The 20,739-nt window shown below is 45.0% G+C and overlaps 1 protein-coding gene across 4 annotated transcripts in view; it reads right to left on the reverse strand.

Annotated features, from left to right (window-relative positions):
• The window catches only part of LOC129709477 (uncharacterized), a 51,318-nt gene that overhangs the window by 23,194 nt on the left and 7,385 nt on the right, over nucleotides 1–20,739 (reverse strand). The window contains exon 1 of one of the 4 annotated variants that reach the window (XM_055655896.1): nucleotides 13,604–13,693. The exons of 2 other annotated variants lie outside the window; for them this stretch is intronic. The gene's annotated coding sequence lies outside the window, so the exon portion shown is untranslated. Of the gene's footprint in view, nucleotides 1–3,166; nucleotides 3,191–13,603; nucleotides 13,694–20,739 lie in introns of those variants that run through there. One more of the 4 variants, XM_055655897.1, reaches the window with a different exon arrangement.

Genomic DNA, 20,739 nt, shown 5'->3' on the forward strand with positions numbered 1-20,739 from the left:
ACACCATGGTCAGCATGGGCAAGTTGGGCCGAAGGGCCTGTTTCCTTGTTGTATGACTATGACTCCAATTTGAATGACTGCTTCACAAGTGCTCAATTTGTACCAATGGATCCCATCAACACATCAGTCATTCCTTTGAACCTGCACCAGGACATAGGGATAAATGGTGGTGATATAATGACTGAAATTTTCGAAGCCAGACATCAAGTAATGGAACAAAGTGTTATTTACAAGATCAATGCTTCAGACATCAGGAGCGTTAAACCGGGGAACTTCAATAACCAGGTACTGCAAACGGATCACCGAGGGGCTGCAGGTCTCCGTACAAGAACCACAACAAGATTCATGTCCATACACACACACACACAAGCATTTCATAATGTAATTATGACCCAGAGGTACAGGATCATTTGGGCTACAAAGTTAGATGTGTAAACAATGTTCCTTCAAACTCATGTCCAGGAATCAATCTTCCAAAGGATACTGTGGAACACATGTGTTCCTTTAATCAACACAAGGTCATTCCAAGCATTAAAAGTAACATACTGTTACAAGGGCAAATATCTCAATTCTCAACAAAGAGAACAGACCCAATTTCTGGGATTCTTATGGATGTGTGCATTCAATCACTAATCACCGGATGCGTTTTGCCAACGTTTGCAAACTATATTTACTCCCCATTAGTTCCCAAGGATACACCTGATCCAGTTGAACCCTAGGGGACAGGGGAAGATACGGTGAGGCAGGTTTCGCTCATAGAAAAGTCTAAAACTCCGGGTCTTAAGAGTTGGGCCAGGCCTATCGTGCAGAGTACACAAAGATGCTGGAGAAACTCAGCAGGTGCAGCAGCATCTATGGAGCAAAGGAAATAGGCAACAAAAAACGTTGCCGATTTCCTTCGCTCCATAACTCAATTTTTCTAGCATTTTTGTGTACCTTCGATTTTCCAGCATCTGCAGTTCCTTCTTAAACAATCATGCAGAAAGTTTGTTTGCACTGGATGAGGAACTGGGGGCGTAGTTCAGAACAAGGGGATGGATCAGTGGTCACAGGGAGACCCGATGGTCACGGACGGGACCCCATACACGAGCAGGCAGAGTAAATATGTCAGCATCTTGTTTAGCATTTGGATTTTACACCATCGACACGCGTTCATTGTGCTTTCTCCAAAAATGAATCCCAACATTTGCTGCTGGTTATTGTGGTTTGTTCATTTAACCTGGTTTATTAATCGCTGGGATTTTGCTCTGGTGACATGGCTCAATGCACATGTCTGTGCTCAAATATTTCAGCCCCTTTGTTTTCTTACGCGAATACACAAAAGTGATTGCACATAGTCAACAGAGAGAGAAACAAAATTTACATACTATACACGGCAGCTCTCGGACAGCTGAGAGTGTGGGTCGATCTGACCAGATCAGACAGGAGTTTGGATGCAGCGGTCAGCATTGGCCATCCCTCAGGAAACAAGGTCCAGCTCCGAGCCAAAGACTGGCTGACATCACCGTGCCATTCACAAGGAGAACAAAGCTTTGCCACTTCAAAGCTCCAGGGTACAAGCTGTTTTGTTGCTGCTCATCAGAGGCTAACGCTTTGTCTGGGCACAGTGCCCAAAATACACACAACTCCCCCCCCCCCCCCCCCACTCGGCTCTCTCCCCCACCCCACACACACAACACCCGCCCCCCTCTGCACCATCCCAAATCCGCCCCACCCCCATCCCTGGCCCATCACACACCCCACACAACCCACCCCCACCCTCCACTTTGTCCCACAACCAAACCCACCACCACCCCTTCCCTCTGGCCCATCACACACCCAGACAAAACCCACCCCTCCCACTGCCCTATCCCACACCCACACACAACCCACCCCTACCCCCTCCCACACAACCCACCCTAAGTTAAATAAACTCCACGGTTTTACAGCAAAGTTTGAGCAAAATTCCTGGGGCCAAAGAAGGTGTAAATTCAAACAATGTACAGGTTGATCGTTGCAAACAGCAGCTGAGAATGGTTGCGGTCAGCAAGAGGCCATTCTGCAGTTCTGTCTCATTTGTGCCTCAGCCGTTACCCATTTTTACTGGCACTGTCTGGGCTGAGGGAGACAAGGGGGGGGTGTCCCAGCTATAGCCCAGTATTCTCTCACCAAACACCATATCGCTACTTTTGGAAATGGGAGAGTTCTGTTTTTGAAGACAGTCATCTCTTGTTCTGCAGGGGTCAGAATGTATCTCCTTTATACCATCAGGCACAATACAAACTTAAACGCCGTCCATCCACAATTTTTTTAATCTTATACGTCTGGACTATTTAAAAAAAAGTAAGAGTCATACATCACAGAAACAGGCCCTTCAGCCCAACACGTACATGCTGATCAACATACAACACAATAATACAATCTACAACAGTCCCATTTGCCCGTCTTTGACCCATTTCGCTCTAAAAACCTCAAAACCTTTCCTCTCCACCAATACTTGGTGTATCAATCAATAACTGCCTGCCCCAACAGGTAATAAGCTCAATGCTGATGCTGATCAACACAGTGGTGCAGCTGTGGAGTTGCTGCCTTACAGCTTCAGAAACTTGGGTTCGATCCCGACTATGGGTGCTGTCTGTATGGAGTTTGTATGTTCCCCCTGTGACTGCGTGGGTTTTCTCCGGAGTGCTCCAGTTTCCACCCACACTCCAAAGACATACAGGTTTATAGGCTTCTGTACATCGTCCCTAGTGTGTAGGATAGAACTTTGGCACAGGTGATCGCTGGGCGGCATGGACTCAGTGGGCCGAAGGGCCTGTTTCAATGCTATACCTCTAAAACTAAACTAAAAAAAACAATTAAACATGCAGACAATTGTGTGTCAGACTATCAAGGGACGGACCCTGAGAAATATCTGCAGTGCAGGAAGCAATGGAGCCATTGTTATTTGGAACATGGAGACAGACACAAAAAGCTGGAGTAACTCAGCAGGACAGGCAGCATCACTGGAGAGAAGGAATAGGTGACGTTTCCGGTTGAGATCCTTCTTCAGACTGAATATCTTGGGAAGGGAAACGAGAGATATAGACGATAAGGTAGAGAGATATAGAACAATAAATGAAAGATATGTAAAAAAGTAACGATGAGAAAGGAAACAGTCTGAACATGTCGGGCTGGCTGATCTCACCTCTGTGCTGTGGTCAGCTGAGGGATATGGAATCCAGCGAAAATGGAATGGAGCTGGAGGAACTCGGCAGGTCAGGCAGCGTCTGTGGAGGAAAATGGGCAGTCGACTGTTCAGGCCGGGACTGAAAGAGGAGAGGCACAGCAGCTGGTATAAGGTGGTGGGGAGAGGAGTGGGACAAGAGTTAGCTGGGACACAGGGCAGATTGGAAGATCAGAGCAAAGTGGGGAAGGGAAGGAAGTGGCAATGGAGGTGAGGGAGAGACAACAAAAGGTGGCAGCTGGACGGTGGAACTAGAGGAGGCAGATGGGATTAACAGAAGGGGCGGGGAGTGGGGGAGGGGAGAGCAGTGGGGGGGAGGGGGAGGGGAGGACTATGGGTGGGGGATGTGTGTGTCAGCGAAAGAGAAGGCTGATGGGGGTGGGGGTGGGGGGTGGGGTAAAGCTGAGCACTCCTGTAAAAGGTTCCTTGCCTTGGCCCTACAGATTTCCAAAGCCCTCCCAAAGAAATCATACGGTTAACCCTGACCAGTTCCTTCGGTTGCTGCAGCCAGCAGATGCTTAAAAAACAAACTGAGTAACAGCACAAAAGGTCCATGAAAGATAAAGTGATCTGAAAGCTGCCTTTGTGTGTGGGAGGAACGGCTTATTGCGAATAATCTGCGGCTTTGTGAAGCTTGGGCTCTCTAATTGTGCCACTCGAGTGCCCGTACAAGTTGAGCCAACGGCAGCCCATTACCAGGTCCCCATGGTTACCCAGATGCAGAAGTCTAACGATCAACAACTAGCTCCTCGGCCTGGTTTTGTACCTCTCTGCCATTCCAGTTTCTCCTCAGATTTGGCGATGGGTGGCTAACCGCAGGATGGAAAGTTGCCCCGACCCACCCTTCACCCATCAGCCCGACCAGTCACCGGCGGATCGTGAAACACCCTCAGTATCTACACTAGCCACAACCTCACACACGCTGAATCTCTACAACCAGAGGCACACCGCCTCTACCAGAAACAATCAGACTCACCCTGGGTCGAGCAATGAAAGCTTTTCCCTGTAGCTCAGTACACTTGACAATGAACAAAACTATAACTAACTTCTGGTAAGAAATAACAAACGGCAGAAAACATGGTAAAAGTTCTTTGTAGGCCAGGTATAGACCACCCAATGGAAGCTATAATATTGGCAAGGCATTCGCAAATTAAGAATGGGGAGGTGTGTGTAACGGAAGTAGTGAAATAACCACTTTCCACATAGACTGGGCAAATCAAACTAGCTGCAACAGCCTTGACGATTAACTTATGCAGTCTAGTTGTGATGTGTCTACAGATTAATGTATTGAGATAGCAACTCAAAGAAAAGCTGTCTTGGATCTGAGAACAGGCTGGATCTGGTAATTTAGGGCTTTTGGAGGAGACTGACAAAATATCATAGAATCTTACGTTGAGTTTAAAAGCAATGGATTTCATTGTGAAATAAAGTAAAGTAAAGTAAATTTTTATATAGCACGTTTAAATCAACTCGCGTTGAGACCAAAGTGCTTTACATAGAAAAAAATAATTAAGCTTCCGTACATCCATAGAAAAATTAAAATTAAGAAAAATGACACAACATATTGTATAATTCAACACAAAACGTCCCCCCACAACAGAATAAAAAATGTCCACTGTGGGGAAAGGCATCAGAAAGTTCAGTCCTCTCCCTCTGTGATCACCCGAGGTCGGGGCCTATTTGTGGCCTCCGCAGCCAGTCTGATGTTTTCAGGCCCTCTTGCCAGAAAGCTGGAATGCCGGCATCGGGTGAACACTCCTCGGCGGCTTGGAAATGTCTGGAGCGGCCGCTTCCTCCCTGGAGACTGCAACACCCGAAGTCTTCAGACCGCGCTGGTTGGAGCTCCGACTCTGGTGATCTCGAATCCCAGGCTCCGCGGTGTTTAAATCCAGCGCCGCCTGCGACTGGACGCTCCGCAGCCACAGTTCCTCGGATGTTGGTCGGAGGCCACAGTACTCCGGAGCTTACCGCACGGTGACCCGGTAAGGCATCACCCACTCCGTGTTGGTGTCCCAGCACTGCACCGCCGCCGAAGCTGTAGTCCCGACCGATCCCGACAGGAAACGCTGCAACAGTCTGATGGTAGGCCGCGAGGAAGGGGCGAAGAAGCAGCTTGGAGGGAAATCGCCTCTCCGACCAGGTAGGGACCAGGAAAAGTTTCCCCCTTCCCCTCCCCCCACCCACCACATAAAACAAGACCTCCAACAAACATTTTGTAGTAACAGGACTAAAAATAAAAATAAAAAAGGGTGAAAGGACGGACTGCAGGCGGAGCAGCCATACGCAACGGCGCCCCACTCCTGCAGTCCGTCAAATAAAGATCTTAAACCTAATCAAAGTAAACTATGACAGTCAGAGAGCAGAGTTGTAGTTGGCTGAAAGAATACATTGAAAGGCAATGGTTAGGGTTTACAGAAATAAACCAAAAACTTTAAGATCTAAAAAACAAAAGGCAGAGTATTTAATAAAAGTTAGAAATTAAAAGAATAGACGTAGAATGTTACAAGAAGTAGCAGCTGGGAACTGGGAGCATTTCAGAAGGGTCTCGACCAGAAACGTCATCCATTCCTATTATCCAGAGATGCCGTTAGTCCCGCTGAGTTACTCCAGCATTTTGTGTCTGTCTACAATATCTGAAGAGTTCTCCTGTGTCTGACTCAACCTTTGCCTATCAACCAAAACCAAACAGATTAATTGGTCTCTTATTTAAAATCTAATAAACGGAGCTTGTTTTTAAAAATTGGCTACTGAAATTCTCATCTCAAATACAATTAATTCACTTGCATGTACACCACTGGTCATAGAGGCATTGAGAGATACAGCAGTCAGTGCCAGCCATTGACAAAAAGGCTGTCATCATTCCTGACACTCATCCTTGACATTCACTGGCAGGGTCATCGTCGGGGTCATCGGGTCATCGTCAGGGTCATCCCACCGGAAACGTCTGGGGAGTCATCATGGATCAAGACCCTGCATCAGGACTGACACGTGAAAACATGCTGACATAATGGCCCACTTTTAACTCTTTCCTGACCAGTTCAACTCACAACAAGGTCCACAAGAAGCACCAGACTTGAGGGATACCTCAGGATTTACAACATAAATGCCAACTCAAGTTGAACACTACAGCACACAAACTCAACTCAGTGATGACTGTGCAGCCGGGACTTCAACCATTCAACTAAACATCAGAGACGTGACCAACGCAACTGCCACCGGGTTCTCATTTAGGAAACGTACTTCTCAGTCTCGATCTGATTGAACAATGCCAAATCAGGTGTGGAAAGAATAAGCTTCACCTATAGTAATTATATATAGTCTTTTCACTACCTGGGCAGCATGCAACAAATAAAGCTCTTCACTGTACCTCAGTATATAACAATAATAAATTAAACCAAGCTAAGGAGAAGGTCAAAGAAAGGCTTGCAGTGCATGTGTAGACCAGATCACAGTGACCGATCCTCTGCCCGAGAAGACACTAAAGCTGATCTACTTTTATGGCAATCCACTGTCTTTGCCTCCAGTTATTTCATTCCAGCTTTATTCGTTTATTGATTTTCAATTCCCCAGATGTTGCAGTGAGATTTAAATTATGTCTTTTAATCAAAGCCCTCCATTGCTGTTCGAGTAATGGAAAGTGCTGCTAATCATCGTCCCCAGCTCTTTCCCAAGGGACCTGTGAAAGGAACTCCACACGCAAGGGCATTGTGTTCTGCAGCCGAGGCAGATGGTGTTGTGTATGAGGTCGGCATTCACCGAGGAGCAGCTCCAGCTCCAGTCTAGCCCGCTGGGGTAACAGGGAACAGCCATGGACAAACCCTATAACCCCCAATTAAAACACACTGCCCTGTACTGTCTGCAGCAGCACCACTCTATTGGGAGGCATCACCACCAGAGATTAATAGATAAATACAACTGGCATTGAAATCCCCATAACCCAAAGAGCATGGGATGAAACAGCAGTGAGCTGCTTACTGCAGGAAGAGGTGCGATGTCACTGGATCAGGGGACTTTTGATGGGAAACAGTCGGAAACTCAGGGCCAGTGGAAGGGGGGGCTTGTTTACTGCAGACATCAATTTAAATCTCACTGTGACACTTAAAATTGAGTAAATTAGTCTCGGGGTAAAAAGCGCCTGGTGTTAATGACACTGGATCGTCACAAGAAAATTCATTTCACAGCACTTTATTGTGTATGTGATGAATAAATTGATTGATTGAAGTCAGTTTTACAACATAGATGTTCTTTCAGGACAAGCCGCATCCTTGCCTGCTGGTGATCCGATCTTCCCGTTATTAATCTAGAGCTATCGAATAAAGATTCTATTTCTTGCTGAAGTACATGTCTTACAATCCTTTGTTCAGCCTTGTTCCTCCTCTTCGATGCCTAAAATCTGCAACCCTCAGCATTTCCCAATGCCACAGGGTCCAAATGGCGACCGTCCTTCCCAGGTTTACACATTTTGCCCAAACCACTGCCAGCAAGGTTCAATGGTTCAATTAAAATTTATTGTCACAAGTACCGAGGTACAGTAAAATTGATTCTGGCATGCAGCTCAGTACAAGTACCACTATACATAAGCACTCGGGTGTAGAGAATTCAAAGTTTCAGGTTGACTTTAGTGGATTGATGAATGCAGAACAATTATAGAACATGGAGAAAAAGCACAATACTGGTAGGTTCCCTTGTTTCCTATTGAAACTTGTCCACTCTATTTTCCCCAGTTCTATCGTTTTAGCATCAGACTGTGCTCTGAGATCCAGCTTTCTTCTCTACTCCCCGAGAACCAGGTTTCTTCAAACATTATACCTAAAGGCAACTTAAACCATCGTGCAGAAGAAAATAAAAATATTTCATTAACCTGTTCTCTAGTTTGCTTTGACCAACACATGTGTTCGATGGACATTCTGTTCAATATTTGCCCACTCTTGGTTTTCCCCCTTTAGTCCAGCCAATCTGCTTCACATTCTTTCCTTTGTATATACAGTTGTTCCAGATATTGTTGATACAGTACTAGTGCTCCTTCACCTTAAATCAATCCTTTAACTGCATCAAAACCATTATCACCATCAAAGAAGCAGATTACCAAAGTATTTTCTTTCATCCGAACTGTTCAGTTATCCCACGTTATGTAGTCTGCTGCCAACTATTGGATTGAAGCCAACTTTCCAAATAGGCACACGTTAACCCTGTAGATACCAAACATCTCTCAGAGATTTACCCTCCTCCCAGAAACAGCTGCTGGTGGAAACCCACGAGGGGACACAAGCCTCCATCACTCCCATCCAGTACATGGATTCATGTAGCTCAGTTCACTAAAATAAACTAAACCTCGCTGCAGCCAACCTGGACCAGAAACTGTCCAGGGTCACCACTGCCACTGAGCACAGCAGTTTACACAACCCCACCTGCCCAGCTCTGTGACTGGGCTTGAAATTACTATGTAGATGCTCAATGCCACCGACACAACACCGAGAGGGGAAGATGACAAACTGACCCTTCTGTCCTGAGCCTCCTCCACTGTCAGAGTGAGGCCCAGTGCAAATTGAACAGCACCTCATATTTTGCTTGGGCAACTGACAACCCAGCGGTATGAATATTGATTTCTCTAACTTCAAGTAACCCTTGCTTTGCCTCTCTGTCTGTCCCTAGTTCTCCAATTGGTTCACTATCCTGATTAATTTTACTGATGTACGTCTTCTTGTCACCTTCCCCTCGGCCAACAATTTCCTTATCAATGTCTGTCCTTTTCACACCTTACCCTTTCATATCTCTATGTCTCCCACTCCCCTAACTCTCAGTCTGAAGGGTCTCGACCCGAAACGTCACCCATTCCTTCTCTCCAGAGATGCTGCCTGACCCGCTGAGTTACTCCAGCATTTTGTGTCTAAGAAATTAGGAGTCATTGGACTCGCCAGAGTCAACCGAAAACTCCAAACATCAGCTCAACTGCTCCAGATGTGTTCCTCTTCAACAATACAAGAAGTATCTGTTGAGATTTCCACCATGAGCCCCATTTCTGTTTTCTTCACAATAATGTTTTTTTCTCTCTTGCTTTTGTTAAATAACATCTTCCTCATCTTTCAGCTTACTTGCAGCACATGTTCTGAAAAAGTCAACGTCTCTACATTTTCCACAATCAGGGATTTAAATATATCACCAAAATACTCAGCACAAAGTGATTGCAGACCCAGAAAGTCAATATATTTTTTTTAATGACATTCGTAACATGATATTTGCTGCCTGACCTTAAGGTCAGAAATATCTGAGTTGTGAATTATTCCCTCACATATTGTGATATTATCTCGACTGAAAATGCAAGTCTGCAGTAAATGGAGGATAATTTGAGGGCAATGGTCACAATCTTTAATTCCAGGTACAAATCTGAACAGGCATTGAACCCTCTGCACCAGAGACTACATCTTTATCCAACACAAGATGCTAACTCCATTGCAGATGATAATGCTCCACGTGGCTGGAAGGTTGGTTGTCCCTCAGTCCCAATGGAACATAGACATCTCCTGGGAGGAGTGTACATGATGACAGTAGTCCAGGATTCCTCCAGATGCCCTTTCTCCCAGATTTGTTGAAGAAACGTGGACACATAGTATCATGGCAGAGACAGGAGTGGGATGTGGAGACAGGTGTGGAGAAGGGAAGCTGAGGTTGTCATCAGTGCCCCCAGCCAATGGGACTGTGGCACCGAGCAGAGTCATGAACTTGGTGAAAGAGGGAGATGGAAAGAAAAAGGGAAGGAAACGTACAAGAAAAAGCCAAAAGCATTCTAAAAAAAAAACCACATCTTCAACAAAATTCCACTTTCTCTCTCTTAGATCAATGAAAGACCGCAAGGATGAATTTAAAGACCCATCTATTCACTCTCCATATAGAACGTGCTACAAAACAGCAAATGGAAGCGGGAGAGAAGTCGGCTCCAAAGTTGGCTCTGCCATTCCAGAACCTTCTGGCTAATCAAGATCAACTCCACCCTGGTCTAAATCACACACCCATTCGTTTCCTTTGCATCAAACAACTCAGTGACCTCACTGGTGAATATAATCACATGAGTGTTCACTTAATCTGAGCCACATCGCTCTAAATGGCCGATTCCTCGCCCACAGCCAGCGTTGCAGCTGTTATTTGTGGCTGGCGATGTGCGGTTTGTCTTAAAGCCCTTTATTACCTTATCGATTCCTACCAAGCCTCTCATTGCCTCACAGACAATGAAAGCCATGGCACCAAATCCCTCTTCTGTCCACCCAGCTTCACTCCGGAAATGGTCAGGTGATCCTTTGCTGGACTCGTTCTCAGGCAAGTGTCAGGGAAGGCGATAATAAATGTGCTACAATGCTGAGAACTAGACTCTGTATCTGCCCCTTTGCTCTACCTATTGTACCCGAGTTTGGCTTGATTGTATTTACATCTAGTGTTATCTGATCTGATTAGAGAGCATGCAAAACAAACTTTTCACTGCACTCGACAATAATAAATCTAACCTTTCCTTTAGGTGTTTGCACAACGGCTTGTAAAATGTTACCAAGTTTTGCTACATCCCTTGTCAATATATATTACCATACTATTTCCCTCACTGCCTGCTCTCTGTACCTTCATGTTTACTGTTTGCAATTCAAGTTACAGTTCAGACAAAACTTGAACATTAACATTTACTGGCACTCTTCCATCTGAAACTTTCAAAACATATTCTGCTGTTTTTAGGAGAGGCGCAAAGGATGAAATGTGGAAGGAGTGGGGATTGTAATTCCTTACGAATTACATTTGAAGAGATCGTAGACAGCTGGACAATAGAGGGATTTTTCATACTTTAAATACCGACAGTAAAATTACCCGCAACCAGCATTATCAATGCAAAGTGCAACGATCCTATGGATTAGCTAATATCATGAAGCTTTGTGATGACATTGTATTCTGAATGCCAATCCCTTTGTTATCAGTTGCAACCCACAACGTCATCCATTACAACAGAGCAAAGATGCAGACCAAGAGTGAGCTATAAAACTCTGGACTTTGAACACTTCGTTTCTCAAGCAGCAGATTAATGTACTGAGTTCTAAATTTATACAATTAAAGATAAGGCGAATTAGAACATAGAACAATACAGCACAGAAACAGGGCTCTCGGCCTGTAATGCCCTTGCCAAACACAATGCCAGTTTAAACAAATCTCCTCTGCCTGCATGTGATACATATCCCCCCCATTCCTTGCATATCCATGTGCCTATCTAAAAGCTCCTAGCTATTACTGTATCTGCTTTTACCTTCCCCCCTGACAATGCATTGCAGACACACACCACCCTCTATATAAAAAATCTTGCGCGGCACATTTCCTTTAAACTTTGCCCTTTCACCTTAAAGCTATGCTGTCTAATCTTAGACATTTCCATCCTGAGACAAAAATTCTGCCTGTCTACCCAACTATGCCCCTCATTATTTTATATACTTCAATCAGTCTCCCCTCAACTTCCAAAACAATTCAAGTTTGCCCGCCTACAACTAATAACCCCCTAATCTAGGGACCATTCTTCTGCACCCTCTCCGAAACCTCCATATCCTCCCTATAATGGGGTGACCAAAACTCCAAATGGTGCCATTTAAAAAAATAAATAAAACTGCAACATGACTTATACTCTGACCTCTGGCCTGACCAATGAAGGCTAGCATACCATATGCCTTCTTCACCACTCTATCTATATGTGTTGCCACTTTCAGGGAGTAATAGACTTGGACCTCAAAATCCCTCTGGACACCAATGTTGTCAATGGTCTTGTCATCAGCTACACACTTTCCCTTTACACTTAGCCTCCCAAAGTGCAACACCTCACACTTGTTCAGAATAAACTCCTTTAGAATTTTAAGTTGTTTTCCATCCAACCTGGTATTGGCACATGTTGATTTAGTCATCACCTGATCTTCAGTGAAAGAAATGAAAAGCAACAATTCCCCAATTAAATCATTCCAATGAAGATCATATAAACTGATGCATTAAACAATCATTAATGCCCCTTCATGGAAGTATTCTCCAGACAATGGGAGCACCTCATCACTCCCAAATGACAAACAGGTCACCTTCTCATATTCACAGCCAGAATCCTGACAATCTGTCCAAATATTTGTTTACTGGTGGCAGGGTGATTGTTGACAGCCTGTTCAACTGTGCATCACCCAGGTCTCATCCAAGCACAAAAATGTCCAAACCATGAAGTGAGGCTGAGAACACTGGCTAATTCCACAGGATCCATGGACAAGTGACTTGCACACATTGAGCAGACACCTCAGTACACTGTGTCTAACATGGATGGATGTTCATTCACGCATAGGGCCCACATGAGACACTGCGGCCTGTGTCTACAGAGAACCCAGTGATGAAGAACCATTTCCAAACCCCTTTCATGGGGATAATCTCTTCAACACGGGCTGCTTCAAAACTGCGGGAAGGTTTCAATGTGGATTGTAAAATAATTTTTTTTAATTTGTAATTCCTTACTTTATGTCAGTAGGCATCGCAAGCTGACTATCAAATTAAAATGTGCTCTCACTGGCACGGGCCATGTTAAAGGCATTGCAAACCTCACATATTTCTGTTTGGCACCAAAGCTTCATGTCAACACAAATTCCCACACCAACATTCCCATGGAACAGAGTACGGTGCAGAGGGCAGCAAATCACGACAACTAAGGCATTCTCTGGATTCTTCATTGGGCCGGAGCCCGGGCAGAAGGACTGGGGTTGGAGGAGTAATTGAAGGCTTCTGTCAGATGTTATACTTTGTCCATTGATGCCGATCACCCACTTAGAAGAGCACACCAGCTGTAAAATTCGCTTATTGGTTGATTGAGTAAAAGATACAGCATTGAAACAAACCCTTCTGCCTACCGAGCCCAGAGCAACCATCGATCGTCCATTCACATTATGTTATCACAATTTCTCATCCACACCCCACACATTGGGGACTTCTTCTCTTCTTGCACAGCCTAAAGTTGTAGGACAACTTGTTCTATTTGATCTTATTTGATTGTGCACGCCGCCGGGTTGATTGCATTCGTCGAAACAGGGCGGGCCACGTGAAGGTTGCCATTTTCCACCCCAACATTGGGGACAATTTACAGAGGGCCAATTAACCTACAAACCTGCACGTCTTTGGGATGTGGGAGGAAACCGGAGCACCCGGAGGAAACCCATGCGATGACAAGGAGAACGTACAACCTTCATACAGGCAGCACCCAATGTCAGGATCAAAACCGGGTCTCTGGTGCTGTGAGGCAGCAGCTCTACCCGCTGCGCCACTGAAGGCACCGAAGTGCTGGACTAATTTGCAACACCCACTGTGTGAACAATGCCACTCTCACATCATACCTGCACATTGAAAGAGACCCCAACTCACCCAATTGTGCCTTTCTAAACATCAACACCGTACAGTGTTGAAGTAGTATCATCCGAACTGCTGATTGTTCCCAGCATTTTCTTGCATGGCATCAGCAGTGTTTTAGTTTTCGATGCTCTGACTGGCTCTCCGCTGATTCTATTTAAACCTTCTGTGACCAGCACAATGGGAGTTCTGTGCCACCCACAACGCACCCACTGCTGCAGGAAGAAGTGCCCCATCGGTGAATAGCTGCCTCAGTAAACAGTTGTAGAAATATGCAATCCAAACCCGTGGAATTAATGGTGGGCGCCATGAAAGATTTAACTGTTATTTCAACAATGAGAAACTCACGTTGTTGTAAGAACTCAGCTGATCATTGTGCGGTGTCATGTGGAGTTTACACTCCCTGACATTTCAGGTGTAAATTAACATCAAATTAAAAGCAGCTGATACATCTTTTTCTCCAGGTACGTTGCTGCCTCAACCAAGGCACATTGGATAAGACAAAGTGTTGCAGGACATTTCATGGATTACTCTGTCGTTATGGTGGCCCAAAATTTAACTTTTGCCTGTGGTTTTTACTTCCTCATTCTGGCCAATATGTAGACCTGAACCAAAGGCCAGAACCCTCCGGACCTGCTGCTTCCTTCATTGTCATTAAACAGTACCTGTTCACAACTCATTGTGAATAATGATTTCTACGTGCAACAGAGAGTGGGATAATATAGGGCTAAAGTGAATGGGTGATCAGTGGTCGGTGTGGACCAGATGGGCCGAAGAGCCTGTTTCTATGCTGTATCTCTCAAATAAATGACCGACTTAAATACAGATGACCAGGTCAGTGATACTGAGTAAATAACCTCACTGCGCTGCATTAACTGTCTCGAACATTAAACAATTTCTGTACAAATAGTTCAAAGTAAAACATAATAATCTTCTCAGGAAACAAGAGGCAGATGTTTTACATTCAGTTCACATGCATCCCATGGCCATCATTTCCACAGCTGTTTCCCAGCTGGGCCAGACACTTCTCTTCCATTTCGCTCAACATCTTCGCTCAGTCCGCATGAACCTACCTGATCTCCTGGTTGCTAAACACTTTAACTGCCCCTCCCATTCCCACACTGACCTTTCTGTCCTGGGCCTCCTCCATTGTCAGAGCGAGGCCCAGCGCAAATTGGAGGAACAGCACCACATATTTCGCTTGGGCAGCTTACACCCCAGCCGTATGAACATTAACTTCGCTAACTTCAAGTAAGAAGTTATTGCCCACATGACAATAATAAAGTTGTGAATGTGTAGAATTCTCTGCCACAGAAGGCAGTGGAGGCCAATTCACTGGATGTTTTCAAGAGCGAGTTAGATATAGCTCTTAGGGCTAACGGAATCAAGGGATATGGGGAGAAAGCAGGAACGGGGTACTGATTTTGATCAGCCATGATCATATTGAATGGCGATGCTGGCTCGAAGGGCCAAATGGCCTATTCTTGCACCTATTTTCCATGTTTCTATGTTAAACTAAATCATTGTTGGAGAAATAACAGGTGACAGTGAGAGAGCACAGGCGGTAGATCAAACAATCTCGCTCTCAACATTAGCAAGACTAAGGATCTGATTGTTGACTTCAGGAAGGGAAAGCCAAGGGACCGTGCACTTGTCTTCATTGGTGGGACATCGGTGGAGAGAGTCAACAGCAGAAGTTCCTGGGTGTACACATCTCTGAAGATCTGTCCTGGGCCAGCACATTGGTGCCATCATAAAGAAAGCTCATCAATACATCTTCTTCCTCTGAACTTTGAGGAGATTTGGCATGTTGCCGAATACTCTACTGAACATCTACAGATGTACGGGGAGAGCATGCTAACCGGCCGTGTCACTGCTTGGTGCAGTAACTCAAATGCTCAGGAACAAAGGTGACTGCAGAAAGTAGCAAAACACTGCCCGGTCCATCACAAGTACTGACCCAACACACCCCCGCCCACTGTTGCAGTGGTTTATAAGAAGCACTGCCTCAAGGAACAGCTAATATCAAAGACCCGCACCACCCTGGCCATGCTCTCATCTCGCTGCTACCTTTGGGAAGGCGGTACAGGAGCTTGTGGACCATTACCTCAAGGTTCAAGAACAGCTTCTTCTGACCAACCTCTGGAACCACACCAACAACCCTTCCTCAGCACTGAATCACTTTGGATTTTGTATAAGGCTGGCACTTTCTAACGTGGCTTGCATTTTTAGCGTCTGGTTACATATATCATTTATTGTCTTATTATTTATTACATACGATGGAATGCACTGTTGCGTTAACATGCCTGTAAAGTTGCAGCAAGTGATTTCATTATTCCGTTCCTGGTGCATGTGACAATTAAACTCTCTTGGCTCTTGATCTTTACAAATATCACAACAAGGTCACACAGCAAGCGCTTTGTTCACAAGTTTAAGTTCCTTTTACACGAGAGCAGCTTTCTTTTTTCAGGACTATAAAAAGCATCATCCATTTGGATTTTTATCTTGTAATTGTCTCCATTCACTGGCCTTGCTTCAGCCCGACACAATGAGACGGATGTGAACACAGCCTTAGCACTGGGGACAGGGATTGGCACAATATAAATCTCATGAACTCCGTAGAGTGTCAATATTGTAAACACAATGCCGGAGGTAAACAGAGAATGTCAAAACCTCTCTAGTGTTTCCAATGTTGTTGGTTTGTTGGGTTTTTGAAGGATATACTCTGTTAGTGACAGGTCTTCTACCACACAGTCAGTTTTAAATTTCTATCACAACTTTACTCTCAGAATTTTCATAACTATGAAATAACTATGCAAATTAGCATCGGAACAATGGGGAACTGTGCTGCAGGTTCTGACATTTTAAAGCCGGGATTGATGTTGAATCTCCCTCTGGATAGTCACCAAATCACCGCTACAAGCCCTTGTTTCACTGGTGGGGGAGGAGAGAATTGGCAGGCAAGTCTATAATCAATAATCATTCTATTTGTAACAGGTAATTGATGCAAACAAAAATTCCCTGACACACATTGTCGTTTCAGTCCAATCCAGAGAGAGCAAAACACAGGACAAAGATAAGCTTCCATTAATATAAGGTGGAAGCAGAAAATGCAGCCACAAGTCAGCAGGTCAGGCAGCATCTGGTGAAAGAAAAGTTAATGTGCCAGGTCAGGCTGATGCTTGACTAAGTGAGAATTTCCAACATCTTCTGATTTTTTTCCGGATTTCCAGCATCAGCAGTTTTATTTTCCTTTCCCATAAAAAGGTGTGGATCCAGGAGACAATGTGTTAGCGTTCTCAGTGAGCCCCTGATCCCTGTACCACTGTGTGCAGCAGCGCCTGTCCTCAGTACAGTCTGTGGTCATGGCTGGTCTTTGCTGGGCACAGCAATCTGTTTCCACGGCGATTCACCTTGTTGAAGCCTCGGCAATGACAAGTTACTCTGACCCTTTGCCCAAAACCTACAGCAGCTCGCAGAGCTCTGCAAGAATCTTGAATGGAGAAACAAGGAACTGCAGATGCTGGGTTACCAATGGAAGACACAAAATGCTGGAGTAACACAGTGGGTCAGGCAGCATCTCCAAAGATGTCCGTCCATCGTAAGAATCTCCTTCGACTCAAAAAAAGTCAAAAAAAAATTAACAGTATAAAAAGCTCTGGGCAAAAAATTAATTGTGTGTGTTCTGTCCGCTCTGAATACAACAGCAGAGCAGGCTCGATGGGCCGAGTGGCCTAATTCTGCTCCTATGGCTTATGAACCATGAGCACTTCCCATCTACGGAGTCTGCAGTTCCCAGGGTCAAGCTAACAGGCAAAGGTCAGGAACTTTGTACTTTCTCCTGCGGATTAGTGCGGCACTGTTTACCAAACTTAACTAACTTCATCACAATGGCAATTAATGATCCGAAGCTGTACTTTGAAGAAATAAATCACAACTGAAGATTTATATCAGCATTAGTGTGTGCTTCTGTTTTAGGAAGGGGGCAGACTTTGAAGGCCTTCAATCCCCAGAGCTATTCACAGCCAATTTACTGGTGTCATTTAATAAACACTGTAATGGAGGTAACTCATTAACCAGCTTCCACAGAGAACATGTGATCAGTTTTTTTTACAAATTCACAGAAGGATCTTTGAAGTAGAATACCGGTGTTTTTCTACAGGGAGGTTTACAGCCGGGGTAGTCCACAAGGTTCCATGTCAGGACCTAGGTTGAATTAAATTATAGGTGGGCTGATTAGTAAGTTTGCAGGCGACACGTAAATCAGTGGATACGTGGATAGCGAGGAAGAAGAAGGGTCCTGACCCGAAACGTCACCCATTCCTTCTCTCCTGAGATGCTGCCTGTTCTGCTGAGTTACTTCAGCTTTTTGTGTCTATCTTCTGGATAGTGAGGAAGGTTGTCAAAGGAAATATGGGCAGAGAAATGACAGATGGAGTTTAATCCAGACACGTGGGAGGTGATGTATTTGGGAAGTAGAAGGCAAGAAGATATTTTACAGTAAATGGCTGTGACATTTCTCCGATTAACGTATAGGCAGTGCCTTGTGGAGTGTTAATGTACAGGAAGGCAGGCAGTGTGTTTATCCGCATCGGTCAGGAACCAACTATAAAAGTTGGAAAGTAATGTTACAGTTTTAGTTTAGTTTAGTTTATTGTCACGTGTAGCGAGGTACAGTGAATAGCTTTGTTGCGTGTTAACCAGGCAATGGAAAGACAATACATGATTACAATTGAACCATTTACAATATATAGATACATGATAAGGGAATAACGTTTAGTATAAAGTAAATCCAGTAAAGTCCAATCAAACATAATCCAAGGGTCACCAATGAGGTAGAATGATAGTAGTTCAGGACTGCTCTCTAGTTGAGGCAGGATGATTCAGTTACCCGATAACAGCTGGGAAGAAACTGTGTATAAAACTCTGGTTAGGCTACGTTTGGAGTATTGTGTGCAGTTCTGGTCACCGCACCATCTAGTCTCAAGGACATGAGCTATACATGAACAAACTTGGATTGTTTTCTCTGGAGAGTCTGAGGCTGATGGAAGACTTGATAGAAATAGATAAGTATGCAGAGTCCTTCCCCCAGGATGGAGATGTCAAATACTAGAGGGCATATGTTTAAAGTGAGAGGAGGAAAGTTTAAAGGAAGTTGGGGAAGCAAGTTTGTTTTTACACAAAGAGTGGTAAGTGTCTGGAACAACGCTGCCAGGGGAGGTGGTAAAAGCAGACATGACAGCAATGCTTGAGGCATTGAGACAGACACAACAAGTAAGGACTAGAGTGATATGGATCATGTACTTGCAGAAAGGATTCGTTTAGACTGGCATTCTGGTTGGAACGGACAGGGAGGGCTGAAGATACAGTGTGGAAACAGCCGCTTTCAGCCCACAGACTCCATGCCAATCAACAATTAACCCATATATTTCTGCATGTTTTGAGGCTATTATTAGTAAAATGCAGTAACAGAGAAAACATTGTTTCTGTAAAATGCCTAAAATTATGATGTGGTTTTATTATTTAACAAATTTAAATATTTTAATTAATTTTTAATCTTTATTAGCACAACAAAGCCACATCCCATCGTTATTTTAAAATGTGTAGTTTTATAAATTAAACAAGTTGCCAAACCAACACAAATGTTCAACTGCACTCAAGCATCTCAACTACCACAAGTAACAGTTGTTGTAAAAATCAATTGACGTAAAACTGATTTAGATTCTGAATCTGCAGAATTTCTGTTTCACTTAAGGTGATTCACATCATTGCCCGACAACAAACAAAACCACAATACTGGCAGCTTCCAGGTTATATTCTTGGAGCATAGTCTGTCCAAGTGGCGGCGCTGGTGAACGGCTGCGGCTCGTCTGCAGTTCGTTTGTCTTTACTTTTTGTGTTGTTTTTTTTCGTTTTGTCTAGTTAAGTTTTTGGTTTTTGGGTTTTGTTTATGTGGTGTGGTGTGGGGGGTTGAAACGGGGCTTGCTGTCTCTCCCTTCCGGGGAATGCAACATTTTTGTCGTATCCCCCTTCTCTGCCTCCGTCTGCGCTGAGGCCTAATGGCGGAGCTGGCGACCTCGAGACTCCGGAGGCAGCCAGTCAGGACTCACATGCGGGCGGCCCGGCTCGGGGCTGGAACTGCGCTCCCGTGAGGGGCTGTGGCGCTCCCGTCGGAGCGGCCCAGCTCGAGTAGGAACGGCACTCACGTGAGGGCGATCCGGCTCGGGGCTGGAAGCGGTGCTCCGGTGGCTGGGACGGCGTTCTGGCGGCTCTGACCTGAGTCCGGGGTTCAGCCGTGGGCCAGCAGCTGCATCCGCTGGACTGGAGGGCGGCAGCTTCAACTCCCCCGGGCCGCGATGTTTGAGCCGGCCCGTTTGCGGGGTTCGGTGACCGCGGGACTGTTTGTACCATCGCCCGGTGGGGAATCGCCTCAGCGCAGAGGGAGAAGAGGAGGGAAGAGACTACAGCTCTAAGATTTTTGCCTCCACCACAGTGAGGAGGTGCTTGGAGGATACACTGTGGTGGATGTTAATTTGTGTTTAGTGTTTTTTATTATTGTATGATTTTATGTATGACTGCAGGCACGAAATTTCGTTCAGACCGTGAGGTCTGAATGACAATAAAGGAATTCAATTCAATTCAATTCAACAGGAAAACCAGGAGCTGTTAAATATGCACAGATCTGAGGTTTAAACTGGAAAAAAATCAAACTCCAAGCACGAGTGAACTTGGGGATCCAAAAAACTAGTAGGAACTCTGTAAAAACACAAAACTAAAAAATAAGAAAAATCATAAAACAGACTAGAATTTCCCCACGGACTCTTCCCCAGACACACCACATGTAAACATCACAGGTACAGCTGACATGGAGGTGGACAGATGGGGTGGTGAAGGATAGGGGATGCATGAAAGTGGACAGAGGGGATGAGGGAGGGGTGGGGAAGATGTGGAAGTGGACAAGGGTGGAAGTGGGCGGGGGCAGACGTTGGAAGGACATGCACAGATTCTTAGGCCAAGCGGAACAGGATTCAGAGCTTCATAGGAATCTCATAAAGACAACGGTGTTTTATGGTCAGTCACCTCATGGAAAGGGAAACGTTTCTCTATCTGATATTTCCTTTAATGAACTACCTAATTTCCTGTGATGTGTG

This window comes from Leucoraja erinacea, chromosome 25 (assembly GCF_028641065.1).
Source record: "Leucoraja erinacea ecotype New England chromosome 25, Leri_hhj_1, whole genome shotgun sequence".
Classification (NCBI taxonomy): Eukaryota; Metazoa; Chordata; class Chondrichthyes; order Rajiformes; family Rajidae; genus Leucoraja; species Leucoraja erinaceus.